Here is a 20,357-nt window from a genome sequence, read left to right on the forward strand (position 1 = left end):
CTCACAGTGAACATGTTTTGAATTATATGAAAGATTTTTTAGCTCACTTGAAAATTCTCTTATACTTTATTCTCAAAATGATAAAACTACAGTTGCATAAAAACATTTAGTATTATTTTCTAATCTCAGTGCATTAGCATTATCTGAAATGTCTCAAGAATACTTTGTTACATCAAAGGGGATGGGGGAGGAGAAAAAACTATTTTCTTTTTCACACTATGTCATTCTTAATATACTGTTGTAGTTCGAGTCCACATTTTCATGCAAAAATGTTTCATTACTTGTGGCTATGTTAAAAAATGTACACTGCAACATTAAATAGAAGTAAAAAAAATTGATTAATTTTCATTTTGTGGTGCCAAAAGGGAATAATATCTTCCATTTACTTTTCTTTCAGCATTTTCTTAGAAAGTTGTATTTTTAAATAATTTCTCTGTCTCTTTGAGATGTATTTAAATATTTTTAAAAGTTAAATGGGCCTTTTGCCAATCTTGCATTCTAAGGATGTCTGTTTTGAGGAACTTGGAGACTCTATTTGAAATACGAATATCAAGAAAAGTGGTACTCCCATGGGAGTTTAGCCTAGATAATTGGTTCCAAGTTTTAACTTCTGCTTGTTGAAAAGATACAAGAAGTTTTATATTACCTATGGATAAAGAAACCATGTATGAAATGGAGTGTATCTATATGGCTATATAAAAAGGGTGATACTTCTGGTTTTTGTAATCTTTGTGATGTATGTTACAATCTGCTTTAATGCTTATTCAGTAATAAAACTGCTTTATTATTTTCTTCATTTTGTGATTAGGTTTACTGGACGGAAGAAAGTTTGATTTTTAATAATATTTCTCCAATATCTGACAATGAGGATGGGACTGGTCTGGCAGGTTCTGAATTGAGCAGGCCAGCTGAGGGTCTTGTGGCCACACAACGATCAGGTAATAAAGGATCCCAAATTACAAAATGTCTCCCTTCTGGCTCTTTGCTTTTTTGGAATAGTAAGCAGACAAAACACTTCAAATCAGGGTTTTATGATCAAGTAAACATCAGCAACACACACTCTTAAATCCTGTCAAGATCTCCATTAGTTTTGAGGGTGCAAAAATATGGTAAACCAGGAATATATCGTGCAGATCTTTCTCATTAAATGGCTAATATCTCTCTGTTACATTTGGTATAGGTAAATATATATGATTTTGATCGTAATCTGAGAATGGTGCCTCTGATTTGTATGAAATAAGATATCTCTGCAGGTTCTCAAAAGGTACTTGTTTTAATTAAATGTATTGCTGGTAAATTGGGGATTAATATGATTCTAAGAGGAAATTTAAAAATTAAATAGCACTATTCACAGAGGCCAAGACATGGAAACAACTGAAATATCTTTTAATAGGTGATTGGATAAAGATGTGGTATGTATATAAAATGAAATATTAGCCATAAGAAAAGATGAAATACTACCATTTGCAACAATGTGGGTGGATTGTGAGACTATCATGCTAAGTGAAGTGAGTCTGAGAGAAAAAGTTGAGAACCATATGATTTCACTCATATGTGGTATATAAAACTGAAAGCAAACAAACAAGACAAATAAACAAACCAAAACTCATAGACACAGACAACAGTATAGTGGCTACTGGAGGGAAAGGAGGTGGGCGGGTAGGTAAAGGGGATCAAATATACAGTGATAGGAGATTTGACTTTGGGAGGTGAATGCACCGTGAAATATACAGATGATGTATTATAGAACTGTATACTTAAAACCTGTGTAATTTTATTAACCAATTGTCACTGCACTAATTTTAATTAAAAAGATTGGGGGAAAAATAGCTAGAAGGAAATATTGAGAAAAATAGGGTTGAGTGTTCAATTAAAGTCACTTTCTTTTTTCACAGAACCCTCCTTCTTCATTCTCTACGGTCCCCATTCTCTTTCATCCTCCTATATTTCTTAGTTTCTCCATTCCTCAAATCAACTCCTGAGAAGAGAGAGACAATGATTGTTTAATGAGTGGTTCTCTTCATGTGTGGATTCCCTTACAAAGTAGGATGGGTGCACATTATCTTTAGTTGGTAATGAATCACTTGCTCTCTTTGAGGACAGATTATGCATCTCATGGCCTTGCTCTGAGTCTGCTGCATATATTACCCTGGATTTCACCTCCAAGAAACCCATGTTTTGTTTAGGTAGAAAGCAGAAATCATTGCTGCATGAGACCAGGGCACTAGAAGATTGATTGTAAAAAAAGACTGGGAAATACAGAAATGGAAGGAATAGAGGATTCAGAAAATTCTAAGAGGACAAAAGAGTGGTCCAATGTCATTCGATAAACACTGGGTTGCACATTATCTCTAGTTGAAGTATAGATAAACAAAAATTGTTTCATTTTGTATTTTATGAGGGTCTTGCTCCAGTTGAAGTATAGATAAACAAAGATGGATGTCTATTATTCATGGAGACATAATTGACAATTGTCATAATATAGCTACTGATTTCGATCTACATGAAAAATTGCTCATAGTATGTGTCTAATCTAATGATCTAATTGTTTATTAGGGCTATGTACATTAAATACTGGAATTTCAACATGGACAGTTCAATGAATGCCTCATGATAAAACTTTGATACTGGGTAGTGTCCATGAGTGTCCTTATGTTTCACATCTCAGGGAAAAACGGTTTAAAAAGATAGAATAGTTATCAGAGCACTTTGATTAGTATATAAATGCAATGTTACTTGTATGACTGATGGAAACTAAAGAGCAATTTATTGGGCTTTACAAAAATAAAAAAAAAAAACTTAGATTAAATTTAGGTTATCAAGCCCCACAGTGAAGCACTAAAGACATCACAACAGTTTCTGTAATTAATATACAATGAAAGAGAATTTTACACACTGCTAATCAAGAATTTGCTTTAGTCATTCATCATTAGTATATTTAAAGGTATTTTCCCCAAGGTAAATATTGTACTTGATTTTTAAAATCCATCCTGTTGTAATCCTAGTAATTGTTTCATTTTGTATTTTATGAGGGACTTGCTATAAATTTAGATAACCAGATTTCTAACTACCCAGAAAGAAGTGAAATAACAATGGGGTTAATGAAAAAAAAAAAATGTGTTACTATCAAATAGGAAAAAAAAAAATTGGAGATATTGTAAGGGTAAATACAAATCTAAAAAAATATATATTAATTTTATATTTTCCTAGTGGTAAAAAGGAAAGAGAATTAACCCCTCCTTTCTCTTAGTATTTTCATTTTTTTGAAAAGAAAAAAAAATGTTTTATTTGTATATTATTTCTCTATATCTTTCAGATAAAGGCAATTTTTTTAAAAAAGATAAATGAAGCTTTTGCCAGTTTTGCATTCCAAGGTGCCTTTTGTGAGGGTCTTGGAATATGAACATCAAGGAGAGTGGCGCCCTGTCATCTACTTTCCGTGGGAGGTTAGCCAAGACACTTGACTCCAAGTTATAACTTCTGCTTGTCAAAAGCAAGAAGTAAATGTGGTTGGAAAAATAAATCTATTTTCAGAAACTGAAACCAATAAATATGAGTGAAAATGCTTTTTAGAATATTAGCCATGTTTCCAAGAATAATATCAATTGCACAATATTTTCCTTCTTAAGATACTCACTCTCATTATTCATTATTAGACTCATTTCCACTGGGTTTCCCGTATACCATATAACAATAAAATATATGTAGCATCTTATTTCTGATCTTGGTAAGATTTACTCTGAATTACTCACCATATATTGTCATGGTGTCTTTATGTAAATACCTTGCACATGTTGAGAATTCCTACTTTACAAAATAATTATGATATAATTTAATATTTTATAAACTATTGTTTCTGGTGAATTTTCTTAATTATCTTGGGAAAAACTAATTTTGGTGACATCTCCACCACTGGATGATTTTTCAAAACTCCATCTTTTAAAAACATGGTTTCAAATGATTCAAGATATGTTCAGTAGTAGTATATCTCTTTGTTCATATTTTAGTGATTCTCTATAGTATATAATAAACTATCATATTTATTAACATGTAAAACAATAAAGTTAGAAAAAACAAGTGAATATTTAATTTTATTTCTGAAAAGATTTACAAATGGTTATACATTTAAGAGTAAGTTTTCCACAAATATTTCTAAACACTCTTAATAGAAAATGAATTTACAACTGTTGCCTAAAAAAGTAATTGCTGCTGAAATGATCATGTCCATAGAATCTAGTGTGAACTTGAAAGGTTCATATTTTCTTTTGATGAAACTATGCATTAAACCTCAGAAGACATTAATTTTTATGCCACTAGATGTGAAAAATAATTTTTCATGAATTCACTGTCTCTTATGAATTACTATTGGATAAACATTGCCAATATTTCTTTTGAATTTGAAGAATAAAATAAATCTAATAAAGGAAGAGGACAGTGTACAACAATTGGGCTGTGAGAGAATGAACAGTTCATTAGTATAAATACTCTTTTTTCTTTCTTCTGCATCTTTCAGAATTAGTATATGTATAGAATTTTGTGTATATGAAAGGGTTCAATATATGAATTTCTTGAGATAATATATTTGAAAGTAAGACTTGGCAAATTCAGGAAACTGGTTTTACATATAGTACATATAAATTACATTTATACACTAAATTTGATTAGTCAGCTTCCCTTGGAAACTGAATAAAATAGCAGTTCATTAAATTGGCTAGAGTAAGATTTACAATAATAAATTATTGTTTTAATTATATTAATGGCACTCTTACTTTATTGCTGAGAAATAAAAAGCTTATATTTTTCACTTAGCTAGAAAGAGTCAAGGTGGGGAGGAAACAAAGACTATACATATTTTAAACTGAGAAATCTAGTTATACAGATTTATAATGTCAATTTGAAAAAAAAAAAGATGTGATATAGCACTACTCATATTAGAGATAAGCTGATTTTACTTTATGTTCAGACTTCTGACTAGTTTCACATAGTTCATTCTAACCCCAGGATAACCTAAACAATAAAGATATACATAACTTCAAAAAGATATACTGCCCAATTCTGGAGGGGAAAAAAATAAACATGATATATTTTGTAACCTGTGCCATTATCCAATTTGTAGTTGTGGTGTCCTTTTGTATTTGAGAATCTAGAGATAATTTAAAGGTAAATATGACCAGTCTGTTTTAGAAAAGTTTAGGAGTCTCCTGCTCCACACCTCACCTCACCTCATCATAATTTCTGTAGCACCATGGATTCTAGGATATAGATTGTTCCCAAGATTTTAGTCTTACACTGAGGTAACTGCCTAATTTATATTTCCTCCTGCAGTTCTCAAGACACTTCAATAATTCCAGTGACTTTATATGATACAATATTAAAAATGAAGGGTTGGGATGATAGGGAGCAAAATAGGCAGATACTTGAGGTAGTAACAAAGTAAATGATATGCCTATGAGTGAAAATGGACGTGGAAATTATTTTAATAAAAGTAATAAAGGCTGTGACGGAGTTATGTTTATAATTCTTTGAGGCCACAGATATGGAAGAAATATATTGTCTCACAGTCAGAGAACCCTGAGAGTAAAGAAACAAGGATATGATCCTAAGAAACATATTTAATGAACAAACATTATACACAGAAAATAAAATATAGTTAGCACATCAGACTCCCTGGTCAGAGAAAAGGAGAAATGGAAGAGAAGTCAGGATGCTAAGGTCTCCCTGGAGGAAACTGTGAGCCAGATGGGTGTCATTAAAGACTGGGTGATCAAATGGGTCCTTGACATTGCTTTCTGTAAAGAGGAAGGTTTCTTAAAAGTGTATGTGTTTGTGCATGTCTGTGTGTATGTACAGTCAATGAGTAATGTAGATAATAGAACTGAATTTATCTTATTTAAAAATTATTTCTGTGCTAACATTTATTATAAAAAAATTAGTCTATTTTAATAATGTTAGTTGTTTAAATTCCTCTGTGCTTTTATTTGAGCTATATATTTGTTTGGAGAGACAGGCAATATATTTTTGTATTAAGAATAATAACTTTTAATCATTTTTATTTTAATTCATCTTTTTGGGTGATGTGTTTCCTTTTTGCATATTCATTATTTGGAAAACTTCAGAAAAAACACAAAAATAAGTATTTGCTAATCCTCCATTCAATGTTAATCATCGCTAATGTGTACATTCATATACCCTTATGCATATATATAGACATTTTAAATTGATATATATATATTATAGGTTGTATACATTTTAATCCTGTTATTTGTTCTATACATTGCAATATAGATTAAATAGTTTACTATTCATTTGTCTCCCTCTTTAACTCTCCCCCTCCCCCCACCTTCCATCCCTGACCTATGGACGTTGCCGTTTCTCCTTAAGGACTGGATCTCTGAAGGCGGAGCATCTCCTCTCACACGCTCACAGCATGCACTTCGGGGCCTGGCACACCTGGGGTATAGTTTATGGCTCCACCTGGGGCGTGAACCCAGGATCTTCTGCGTGTAAAGCAGACGTGCTAACCACTACACTATGGAGCCACTCTTGTACTATTTTTTTAAAAACATGCTTTTCATGACTGGATCATAGCTCATGAAATTTCTATTATGTCATCTGCTGTTTTGATTCCCTTTAATGGACTTGTAGGCTGTTACCAACATTTGTCATTTAATATAATTCTAAAATAGACCAAAGAAAAACAAATTAATAGGAATTTTTAAAATTAATTTGGAAAATATGCATGTGCATTTTAATTGCACATGTATATATACTAAGATATATCAAAATATATCAAAATTATGTAGAATGATTATATATTTGTATATATAATATATATATAAATACGAATATAAATATAAACATATATATGTATATATATTTGTATTTATACACACACACACACACACACACACACACACACACATGTCCTTTCAAGAACATACCAAGTAATTGGCCATTCAGCTGAGTATGTGATTGCCCAATACCAGTTTCAAAGTAAAAGCATAAGGTAATTTAGTATTTTTCTAAATCCTAGTAAGTCTTTTTAAAATTTCAATTACCAATACTTTAATTTTTTTTTCAATTACCAGTAATTTATATTGTCATGTTATAATGGTGTTATTGCTAACACTTTCCTATGATACACTGGGAAGATAAACGTAGCAAAGGTGATTGCTGTAGGTTGGGTTCCTCATTAGTAAACTGTGAAGTGGAGATTAGCATGTAGAAAGTTTATTAGGGAATGTTTTGGGAACAACGACTATGGGGCAAAGGAGAGGAATAGAAGCCAAACTTAGCAGAAGGAAGAGTTGGACAGTAATGTATTCCTAAGACCTCAAGTGACCCTCGGGGAGCTCTGAAGCTGAGATGACCCTTCAAAGTGTTCCAGAGTTGGAGCGAGAATAATGGCCTAATCGTCAGCTAGGGCCGCCATAACAAAATGCCAGACTGAGTGAGCAGAAATTTGTTTTCTCACAGTTCTGTAAGTTTGAAGTTCAAAATCAAGATATGGATAGGTTTGCTTTCTCCTGACACCTCTCTGGCTACCTCGTATTCTCACATGGCTTTTTCTCTGTGCACTCACATTCCATGTCATTCCAGAGATGAGAGAGCCTGCGAGGTCTTTCTTGTGCCTGTGCACAGCCCTTCGCATGTAAAGGCCTCCTGCTCCTAAACTTTTCTATGATTTTAAACAATTGTATTTTTTTAGAAAATGAAAATACAATTTCATTTCATTTACATTTAAAAATATTTTTAAAGCTAGAGTAAGTTTATGATGCTTGCGTAATTATGTTATTATTGTTTTTCCTCAAACTTTTTCTTTTCCCCTATGGTAGACAGAAGTGTCCTTAGGAAGTTACGGTAATTTCTTATTAATTTTTTTATCCTTGTAATGTGGAGATATTTTTGTGCCTCTTTTATTTGCCTGCCTCTTAAGACAGTCTAGCTTTAAAAAAAAATAGATACTACTTAATCTTAATATATTGTCAAAACTTAAACATAACCACAGTATTAATTTCTTCTGGATGTGTCTCCATAATAGATACCATTTTTGTTTTTCCACTTAAAGCACACTGTGTGTAAAAAAAAAACAAAACAAAACAACAACAAAAAAACAGAATTTTCCTATTGTTTATGTCCTACATCTTCTCTTCACATTGGCATAAGAATATTATTTGGAGTTAAACAAAAGGAAGGATGATTTCCCTGTAGAAATCAAAGACCCATTCCTTACCTACCTGACTACTTCATTCATTTCCACATAATCGATATTAAATGAGTTTCAAAAAAGTAGTTTTGTGCTTTTTAAGACTTATTTATCCAAATATTTTTTGTGAAAGACAAAAGTAAAACAATAATTTATCCATATATGATTTTGTCTCTATGTACATATTTCAATGTGAAATATAACAAAACAAACATTATTATTAACACCTAAAAAACAGTCTGTGTGATTATGTGTGTGCTCACGTGCTTGCATGCAAGAGAGGATGAGGAGGAGGGAGAAGGCGGGAAAGAGAAAAGGAGTCATTCATTCTTTACTTTCCTCATTCCTTCCCAGCCAAGAGTTACATTTTTAGCTTTTGCTTAATATTTGAGAAATCAGTTTGTAAAGTATTTTTTTATGTTTATACTGAAAAGAGTTCAATAATATACAGAAATTCATTCCATGGTGTCATAAAAAGAAAAAAATCAGTATAACTTCTTCTCCCATTTATTAGCTGTAAGGCCTTAAAAGAGTGAAATATCTTTTCTAAACCTTAACTTCATTATCTACCAAATGCTATCCTAATGTTAACCTGGTATCAATTTTACAAACATTTTATAAAGGATTTAGCAGAGAACTAGGTGCTTAATATGAAGAAGAGTTTTTCCTTTAACATGAACTGGAAATTATTTTAACTTATTCAAAAACTAAGATATTTTTCCTCCATATGGATGTAAAAATATAAATTTTAAGCTTCAAGAGACTTATAAAAACAAAGTTTTATAAAGCAACCTCTATGAAAAGTTAATTGCATGTGTTTTTGTACACTGATGTGCATACTGAACAAAGTGATACAGCACTGAATAGGTAGTTGTTGCATTTGATATTGTCAATTAAAAGATGAAAGCTGTTATATTTAAGCTCTGCCAATGGGTCATTCTGTGATACATCTAGCAGTTTGAATGTGCTAAGATGGGCCTGATCAAATATTAAAGATTCTAAAACCCATGGTCAAGAGCCACTTCATTCTAGAAAGTCAAAGTTTTAACATTTTAATGAAATGCATTGTAAGAAAACAAGCTTATCTAGGCAAATTTAGGACCAAACTAACAGAATCAAAATATGGTTATCACTGGAGAGTTATGTCAGAATACAGTAGATAATAGCACACCAATAAATAATCTGTACACCAATAACAAGTGATTGAAAGAGGAGAATCTATTTTCACCATTTGTTTCTTTAGAATCAGGTGACTCAAAGGAATGATTCACATTATCCTGCAGAAAAGGTGAATATCAGTGATTTCAACTAAAAGATGGACACAGAAATGTCACTGGTCATCTAAATATGGTGATAAGACATGTTAACAACTGAAGAAATGTCTTTGCATACATATCCATTTACTTAGTTTTTTTTGTTGTTAATAATAAATTAAATGAGAGTTTACCATTTTTTCAACAGAAATGATAATCTTCATTTTCAGAAGTAAAGCCATACTAAATATATATATACATATTATTTGTATTAAATATTTAATCATCGTATTTATTTCACAAAAATAATTTGTGGATTTCTTTCTTTACTTAGGGGGAGATGTATGAATATAATCTCCTCCCCTTAAGTAAAGATGTGTCAAATAGCATATACAATTAAACATTTAAAAATTTCTCTGCCAGAGTTTATTATAATTATCAAACCTTTGACTAAATACAATGATATGCAACAATGCATAACAATTTATTAAACAAGTATAGTTATAAATACAAAACATTTCCATCAGTTCCCAAAGTTCTAACATGTTAAAACCTGCTTCTAAATATCTTTCATGAGTTTTATGTCATTTAAGTATTGATATGCAATTAGGTAAAACTTTATTTTAAATAAAATGCATTAGAAAACACAGGTGAAACCTATTATAAAAATCTTGCTAATTTGCTTAAGGAATTGAACACATAGCTGCACACCAAAGGAAAACTTGCTTTGAAAACAGAAATATTGGCTTGAATTATTTAATAACAGTAAATATAGAAAAGAGAAACAGAAGTATATTTTCCACTCTTTTGCTTATTAGAAATTGTAGATTGTGTTCCATGTAATGCCTTTAAGGAAGTTATTTTAATATGTGTTGTTTTAAATTTCGAAGTGTGAAGGGAACTCATGCTCTAAAATTGTCAGTTTGGGTTTTTAATCAGCCTATGTGCTAAGACATAATTAAGCTGGTTACTTTCTTTATGTATATTACTTAGATACTGTACTACTTCTGGTATCAAAATATGTATCATTCGGGGACCAACCAGAGTAACAAAATCAGTAGAAGATATGTATATATTAAGAATTGTCTTACGTGATTGTTGGGACTATCTATTCAAGTCTGAAATTTGTAGATGTCAAGAATGATAAACAGAGAATTTGGCATCAGCTAAAGCTGCAGTTCACAGACAGAATTTCTTGTTCAGAGAAGGCTCAGTTAAATTCTTAAGGCCTTTCCATACACAATATCTAGAACAATCTCAAGTAAAGTCAATTTATTTGAACTTTAATCACTTTTAAGAAATCACAGTAGCACCTTTATAAGTGTTTGATTGAAAAATTGAGGACTTCGCCCTTGCCAAGTTGACTAACAAATTTGGCATAGCCTACCTCTTCTCAATTTGGCATCCATACACATCTCCCTGATTCAGAATTAATCTCCAAATAAAAATAATAACTATGGAATATTTCTTCTTAATATGATACAACTATCCTTCATACAACTGAAAACCTGCTAACCCTTTCCCCAGAAAAGGAAGCAAATTCTTTGGGTGATATTTACTTTCTCCTCCTTTGATATCCTGTAACTTAAATATTGTGACAAAATTAATTGGTATTAATGTGTCTTAGATAAGAAAATGAGAAAATAAAAAAATATTTGATGTGTATACAAACATATTCATAACGAAATTTAGAATGAACACATTACGGTCCTCATTTCAGCAGTTGGTTATAGCTAGTATTTATAACTACCTTCTTTCACTACCGTTCAAAATTCCCTTTGCCCTTAGGAAGCACTTCAGCTGCTCATGGGTCTTTATGTGGTGGGGTGAACTAAACCTTAACCTCAAAATTTTGGATCATAACAAGTCCTGCATCTATTGGGTTATTGAAGTTTTTCATTGACTTTAATCACAGGACATGGTAAGGGGTCCCTGAGGGATCTCCTGTATCCAGGTATACTTTTCTTTATTTCTATTTTATAAAAATAGCACAATTTTCCCTCACGTACCCTGAAACATCATCCCACCCACCACAATAACTCTTTTTATTGACTGTTGATTTAGAGGCAAGAGGAACCCCAAATGGCTAAATGACAGTTAAACTTCCACTTCAGAGGAATTATTATTCTCTGTCCTGGTGGAAGCATCTCTTCCTTTAAAACTTTCACTTCTAGACTGTTAGAGCCCAAGGCTGTGGGAATGAGAAAAAAATATGTTGCTGGTGGATCACTAGCAGCGGAGTTGCTCCCTCTTCCACACATTGATTCCTGGATCTCTGATTCTTGGACAACAATTTAGAGCACATAGAACATCCTGGGAGACATTTGCCCAGCCCCACAAAGCACCAGTTCCCACTAGCTGGGGCAGTAACTGGGTCTTTAAAGGGCCATTCCACTTTTCTATCTAGCCAAGTGCTTCAGGATTGTGGGAAACATGATATAGTCAACACATTTTATGAGGATGAGCCCACTATCATACTTCATTTGCTGCATGATTTTTTTTTTTTTGTCTATAAGATGTTCTGTATAGACTGTCATGAGAATAGATTAGACATTATATAAGTCTACAAATGTGCTTTTTTTTGGGAGAAGTTTAGCATTCAGGAAGGTAAATCCAGATCCAGAGTAGTCTCTGCACCAGCAACTACACAGTTCATAATGGAAACGGTTCAACTAACCAGCCACCAGGTAGTTGGCCGACCTCCCCTGGGGACAAGGGTCATATAGGGAACTTGGTGTTGTTCTTTGCAGCTGGTAGGTTAGTTATTCAGCAGTGGCTACAGCAAGATTGGCCTTGTGCACAAAGGGTCATCCTATACATTTGCTTATTAAAACTCTCTGCTAAAGCCACAATTTGGTGATAATTTACAAGCAACACAAATATCTTCACATTGTTTTCTATTCAAAGAGGACAATCCAAATACATCTTCCCCAGATCTTCTTAACGCCAATGTCCCAATTACATTTCTACCAAATTCCTGACCATCCAACAAAAACAATGACCACAACCCACATAAACCATAATTTCTGTCCACCTATCCTTCCATGTTAAATGAACAACCATGTACATCATATGAAGTTCTGACTACTGAATTTTATTTTGCCTCTGTCCTTCAGAGCTGTCCTAGAAATGGGGCTGTAGTGTTGCAACAGTCTGCTTTTAAATGCTGTCTGTTTATTGTGCAGACGTATCTGTAAACCAGGCCAGAGATTTCTCTTTCTGAATCAAAGTTAAATCCTTAGTTGTAAGGACTCCATGAATTCATAAGTACAAACTAGAAGAGAGAAAGTAATGCAGCAGCAATAAGACCATGACAATTTGGGTCCCTTTCATATTCAATTTACTTGTGCTTTCAAGGTCTGATTTAGCCTGATCTCATACATACAACTTCCATTTGCTAATGGAGTTCTGCTGGTAATACTCAATATTATGACTTGGTGAATCAGATGACATCCAGTTCATAATGAACAGCTCAGGTTGTTTGGTAAATGGTAGCCCACATTGTTAAGATTTTAATCTGTACTGAGGCCAAGAAGCTAGCCCAAAGTTGTTTCTCAAAAGAAGAAACAGTTATTCACAGAAGTAGTTATTCACAGAAGTTGACAGAATTTTGCTCTTAAAAGTGAGCACTGTGATTTACCTACACAAGCCTTCCAAGGTCTCCAAATGGCACGACTATCTTCCACTGATAGTTCAAGTGCCATTGGATCTGCTAGATCATGCTGCTCAAATGGGACAACATCTTACACAACAGCCTGGACTCACTGAGGAGTTTTCTGTTGTTTTGAGTCCTACTTAAAGATGTTTTGGGGCTTCTTAGGTCAGAGTAACACACCCAAATGACATATACGTTGCATCCAAAATGAAAAGAGGTATTATGTCATTTTTTGGGGGGAGGACAGGTTGTAGAAACAGCTGGATGTGACTATTTATCCTACGTCTTAGGAAGTATAATCTTGGTATATGTCACACCACTGGAGTACTAGAAATTCCCGTAAGGCTCCTTTATGTTTTTGGATTTATTTCTCACCCTCTGACATACAAAGATCCTGCCAATATACCTACAGTAGTTGCTACTTCATTCACACCAGGTCCAACAAACATAATATCATCAATGTAATGGACAAGCATAATTTCTTGTGGAAGAGAAAGATCATTAAGTTCTCTGCAATCTAAATTATGACATGGAGCTCTAGAATTAATATATCACGGATGTATTAGTGAAGGTGGATTATTAGTCTTGCTAGCTGAAAGCAAACTCTTTCTGATTTTTATTACTAATAGGTATATAGAATGAATAAAAAAAACCCCACATTTGTCTGAGTATAGCCACACCAGGCATCACGGCATCTGTTAATTTGCTCAGCCAATAAAATCTAATCTGAAACAGAAATTTAAATGGGAGTCAACTGATAATTTTTTATTATTGTCATTGTCCACAGAAACAGATAAATGTGGAATATTTGTAGGTAGAGGAAGGTCTAATGGTTTTCACTTGGTCTTTTGTACCATAATAGCTTTCACTCTACAAGCCAGGAAACCAATGTGGAGATTCTGATAATTGCTGAATCTATTTTTCTCGACTACACATTCTAGAACAAAACAAAACTATAGAATTGATTCAGAGGTCCACTGGGCCCACTGTGAGGCAGACTTGAGTTAATATTCCTTAGATGACATAAGACCCAGAAACCTCTGCTAGCACTGATGGGCTCCCAACTGACGTTTTTGGTTCCCAGGAAGTAGTACCATTTCAGATCCTTTTTCTAATAATTTTAGAAAAGTATGATTATTTCCCTCTCCCTAATGCACAGTAGTCTTGGTAAATTTCTACAGTCCCTATGAAGAAGTCTGGGAGATAGACTAAGAGTATAAGTGTTGACAGTTTAACAGGGTCTTTTTACAAGGGGCTCCTGCCTCTCTTTCACTGAAAGGGTATTGAATCTGCAAACTGTCCCAAGTCGAAGAATTGATTTAAGAGCTGTGACTCTGTTTTGATGATTAAAGTTAGGTTTCTGCTCAGTCGTGGTGATACTGATGTTGAGATGAGGGGTGATGAGTACTCTCGGATTATAGGGGTAACATTGCAATTATTGATATTTTGCCATAAGGAACAACATGGAGCATTAATATATGTGGAAGCAGTGGCACCTGAATAGAATCTAGTTGTAATTAGGTCAGGAAAAATAATGAAATTCCAGCTCAAGTGCAAAACACAGCAAAGCTATAGATACAGCTGCTGGTTAATTCCCATACTCAGTAGCATTATCGAGATAGAATAGCAGCAGGCAAAGCACTCAAATTGGTTCACTGACCTGTGAAGTCCTAGTCATCATTTTGAAAGAGCCAACTACCTCATATACAACCCTTGGAATTAAAACATATACTTCTAAAAAATATGTGAAATAAGAAAATACACAAATAAATGACAAAAATAAACCAGAATGATAATAGAAGTATGATATTTCAAAATATGTACCTGAGCCTAAAAGCTAAGAAAGAAATTTATAATTTTAAATCTATAAATAAGAAAAGGGATTAGTTGAAAATATGTGATATATTCTTTATATCAAAAGTTTAGGGAAAAAAGTAAAAGAAAATCTGAAAAACTAAATGATAAAGGTAAGAGCAGAAAATTAAGACTGGTATCAACATAAGAAATGTTTTTTTCTTAATTGATAACACTATAGCAAGATTAATAAAGAAGTGAGAAAATACAAATCATATGATTACATGGCAGGACAAATATTATATCCTAGAGAAAACAAAGGCAGTAAAAATAAAATGAGTCGATATAAAGAACAGCTTTACCTCAATAAATATAAAAATTGGATTTAAATAAAAAACAAATTCCTCTAAAGCACAACTAAATAAGACTAAAGCACAACTAAATAAATTTCATCTGACTCACAATGAATGTATTAATCTCTTGTTAAAAGGCATCCCACTTTCCCAAAACATGCATAATTTTATAGCTTCACTGAAGTTGTGAAACATTTGAAACATTTAATAGTTACCAAATTCACATAAACTTTTAATAGAAATAGAGAAAACATTTTGCAATATTTTTATGAGGTCAGAGTAACCTACCTTAGTCAAAACCCTAACAAGGACAATATAGGAAAGAAACATTATCTTTTGAACATAGATGCAAAAATACAAAACATAATATTGAAAAACCTAACATTATATAAAAAGGTAAATCAAAGATAAGTTATTTTTATATCAGAAATATATATAGGAATAATATTTAAAATTCAATTAATGTAACAATGATAGAAGCAGAAAACATAATAAAAGTCAACATACCCCATAGATACACTATAGTAAAAAGGCTGAGAACCAAAGACAACAGAATTTTCAAAGACAGAATAAAGCTACTCATAACACACAAAAGAAAACCAATGAAATTAATGGCTGAACTTTCAACAGCAACAACAAAGAAGGCAAAGCAAAGACATAGCCCCAGTGCTTAAATAATCAGTTGACCAAGTATCTTATAAACGGCAAAACTATGTTTCAAATATTGAAAGCAACCGGATTACATTTTCAACATTGACATGAAAAAGCTCGACAATTTTCAATCCCATTCTTACAAGAGAAATTCTTAAGAAACTAAGAATCAGGAAATTTTCTTGGATCCCTCAGAGAAAGGATAGCACAGCCCAAGCTGACATTCTGAAATCTGGAGAAACAGGCTATTACAAAGAATCACAAATAAGGCTCACCTGGAGCAGAACTTTCTGGAGCCATAAACTGGTAGAAACACATACATGATAATTTTGATAATTTCTGGAGTATGTGTGTGAAATAGAGTATGAGTGACTTTCATGGGGTTTGTAGTCTTTGGGGAACTCCATATTGTTGTGAATTTTACCAATAAGATCTCCCAAGAGTTTCTCAAATATTGAGACACAAGAAAAAACTTACCTCATTCCTCCAGCAGGAAGACAGGAAAGTAACGGCCTTTAAATAGACTGAGAGTGTTCTCCATAACAAGGGTGTACTTTCCAGCAAATGTGACTTTTCCTTAATTCACTTGATAGAAGGTCACTTCCCATTTCAATCCCCTGTAGCCTTCTTTTCTCAGCTAAAGAAGATGAAGAAACACTCGTGAAGGTCGCAGTCCAGGGACACGAGCTACTAAAACACTGAAACTTAACCATAGAAGGCTTCTTCCTCTCCCACTCCTTACCACTGCATCACCGGGGCTCACGTATAACAGGGAGTTACAGCTGAAAGAGCTGCAAGCTTCAGGGTTTGTTAAGAGGAAGTCTTAGGGTAAATAAGACACCTGAGAATCTTAAAGTCACTTGTACTTAAAGCTACAGCAAATATTAAAAACAGCCTAATGAGAGCCATATTAGCATGAAATTTCACAAGAAAGGCTTATTTACATCAGTTCCTATTATCCAATGGTGTGGGTTGAATTGTATCTTCCAAAATACGTTGAAATTCCAATTCCTAGTACCTGTGACTATGACCTTATTTGCAAATGGGGTTGTTGCAGTTCTAATCAAGTTAATATGAAGTCACACTGGATTAAAGTGGGCCCTAATCCAATTACTTATATCTTTATAAGAAGAGGGAAATTTGAACACAGAGATATATAGATAATATCATGTGACAATAGAGACAATGGCTGTATCTGCAAACCAAGGAATACCAAGAATTTTTGGTAACCACAAAATGCTATAAAAAAGCCAGGAATGGTATTCTCCTAGAAACTTCAGGGTGAGAACAGCCCTTCCAAGAACTTTATATTGGACTTCTAGTCTCCAAAACTATGAGGGAATAAGTGCATTTCTGTTGTTTAAAGCCACTAAGATTGTGGTATGTTGTTATGGCAGATCTAGGATATTAACACAGATTTTGGTAAAGAGCATGAAGTACTGCTGTAATGAACGCTCAAACTTTTTAAAGTTCTTTGGAATTGCGTAATGAATAGGATATAGAAGTATTTTGAGGTCCATGATAGAAATTTACTCTGATGTTTACGTAGAAAGGGAAAAGACATAAAATAGCCATCATAACAACAGAAAAAGAACAGCAAATTTGGATGACTAACAGTATCTGATATCAAGATTTACTATAAAGCAACAATAATCCAGAAATTCGTATTGGCAAAAAATAGACATCTAGAACAATAGGAAAGGCCAGAAAGCCCAGCAATAGATCTATATAAATATATTCTATCCATTTTTGTCTAAGCCACAAACACAAGTCAATGAAGAAAAAAAAACAGACCATCAATTGGAGCTGAAAGTGGACATCCAAACACATAACAAAAGTTAATCTTGACAAAGAATTTACAAATCTGAAAAAAAAATAAAACTCAAAATGTATCAGTACGAAACATTTAATTCAAAAGTATCAAACTTTTAGAAGAAAATGGAAGAAAATCTAATTAACCTTAGGTTTTCCAATAAGTTTTTAGATATAACAGCAAAATCATGATCTATGAGAAAACAAAAACAGAAAAGTTGGACTTTATTGACTTAAAATCTACTCTGTGAAAAAGAAAATGAAAAGCAAATTACAGATGGGGGAAAATGCAAAACACATAACATAAAGGGCTTGTATCCAAAACATATAAAGAACTTAAAACTCACAATAAGAAAATAAAACAGCCCAATTTTAAAACAGTGAACAAAAGATCTGAACAGACACTTTACCAAAGAAAATATACAGATAAAAGGATACTCAAAATAATTTGTCATCAGGGAATTGCAAAATAAAACAACAACGAGATGCTGCTGTACACCTCACAGAATATCTCCAAAAATAAAAATAAATAAATCTGACATTACCAAATGCTGACAAGGATATGGAATGGCACCAGTACTCATTCATTGCTGTGAGAATGCAAAAGTTTTAGCCACTTTAGAAGATAGTTTGGCAGTTTCTTTTGAAAATTAACATAGTTTTACCATAGAATCCAGCAATTGTGCTCCTAGATATTTACCCAAGTGATGTGAAAATTTATTTTGACATGAAAGCCTGTACACAAATGTTTCTAGCAGATATAATCAAAGCCAATAAGATGCCGTTCAACATGTTAATGGGTAAACAAACCAGGGCACGTCCATACAATGGGATATTTCCAGTGATAAAAGAGAATGAGTTATCAAGCCATGGAAAGACATGTACAAACCTTAACTTTTCAACTTAACAACACTTAACTTCTAAGTAAAAGAAGCCTGTTTTAAAAAGCTACCTACTATATATTTGAGGTCTTCCACCATATATCTGGTATTTAAAAACAAAAAAATAATACCAACAATATATTTAAGTTTATGTGTATATCTATGTGTGAGTATACATATATATGCTTATGTATGTTTATTTGTAAGTGAAATAAATGATAGCGATAATACAAGACATTGGAAGGAGGAATTAGGATTATTTTGTTATTATAAGGTATCGCATTATCAGTAAAGTGGTATAGTGTTATTTGAAAGTGGACTTTGATTATGTACATTGCATACTCCAGGGAAAACACTAAAATACTTAAGAAGTTTAATTCATTGTAAGAAAGAAGAGAAAATGGAATCATATAAAATGCTCAATTAATAATACAAAAGGCAGAAATATAGTAGAGTACAAAACTGAGAAGAACAAAGGCAACAAATAGAAAACGATAACAAATATGGTAGATATTAATCCAAGTATTTCGATATCATTTTGAACGTTAGTGGCCTAAATGTACCAGTTGAAAGACAGTGTCAGAGTGAATCAAAAAATAAGATCCAATTATATGTTTTCTGCAAGAAACACACTTTATATATAAAGAGACACATAGGTGAAAAGCAAACATGGAGAAAGATGTGTCATGCTCAATCTAATCAAAAGAAAGTAGGAGTAGCTATGTTAATTTCAGACAGAGCAGACTTCAAAGCAAGGGAAATTATTAGGAGTAAAATATAATGGAATATCCATAATATTTTAGTAAAATGTTCAATAAAATATCCACTACAGTACTGTTTGTGAATTGTAAGCCTGTAAATTGGATGTTTTATATAAAAATTGTTTATGTATAAAAAAAATGCACGTGAATATGGATGTGTGTGTGTGTGTTTAGGATGCAATTTCCCTTAACATAAATAGAAAAATAAGCAACTTATTAATATCTCATCATTTTGACTGGAGGAGTTTATAAGAAAGGGAGTCTTTTTACTATTCAACATAATTTTGTGTGGTATCTGATTCTTTTTAACTCATTCTAACTTTGATTTTTTAAAACTCATGTAGTGCCTGATTTTTTAACTCATATATAATCGCTTTTAAAATATTAGTTTTAATAATAATCCGTGGCTAATAAACATAGTTCCTAGAAGTTTACCAATAGTATTTAAATTATGAGATGATTTTAAAAAGTAGGTTAGAGTGGAGGGAAAATGAAATTAGAAACATTTAGAGTGCAAGAAAAATAGATTAAGAAAAATAAAAAAAATAAATAATCTGCAAATTTTTACTATTTAAAAAAACTAAAAATTTAGAATATTAAAGTTTCAAATTCCATTTATTTTAAAAATGAGTCTTATTTATTACAATTTACAATACTACTACAAAATAAGTAAAACCTTTCTACTTCAGGAAGAAAGAATTTGAGCTTAAAAAAAGTGAGTCAAATGAATTGTCTTCAAGTGCATACAATGGTTAGAAATGATTTGGAAATGGTCTGTTACTACATTAGGAAGAATAGAAAGTAACCTAACTATGGACTTCAAAGTTCTCCTTCCTCCCCTTTTTCAGGCTGAATATATTACATTAAAAAAGAAATATTGTAAAATGAAGACTATCTGGTACCTAACTGGAAAACATAAGGATGTTGCAAATAAGAATATCAATATTTTCTTTAAATTTAGAAACTATTATTAAAATAATATAACTGCTAA

This window comes from Pteropus alecto, unplaced genomic scaffold (assembly GCF_000325575.1).
Source record: "Pteropus alecto unplaced genomic scaffold, ASM32557v1 scaffold152, whole genome shotgun sequence".
Taxonomy (NCBI): Eukaryota; Metazoa; Chordata; class Mammalia; order Chiroptera; family Pteropodidae; genus Pteropus; species Pteropus alecto.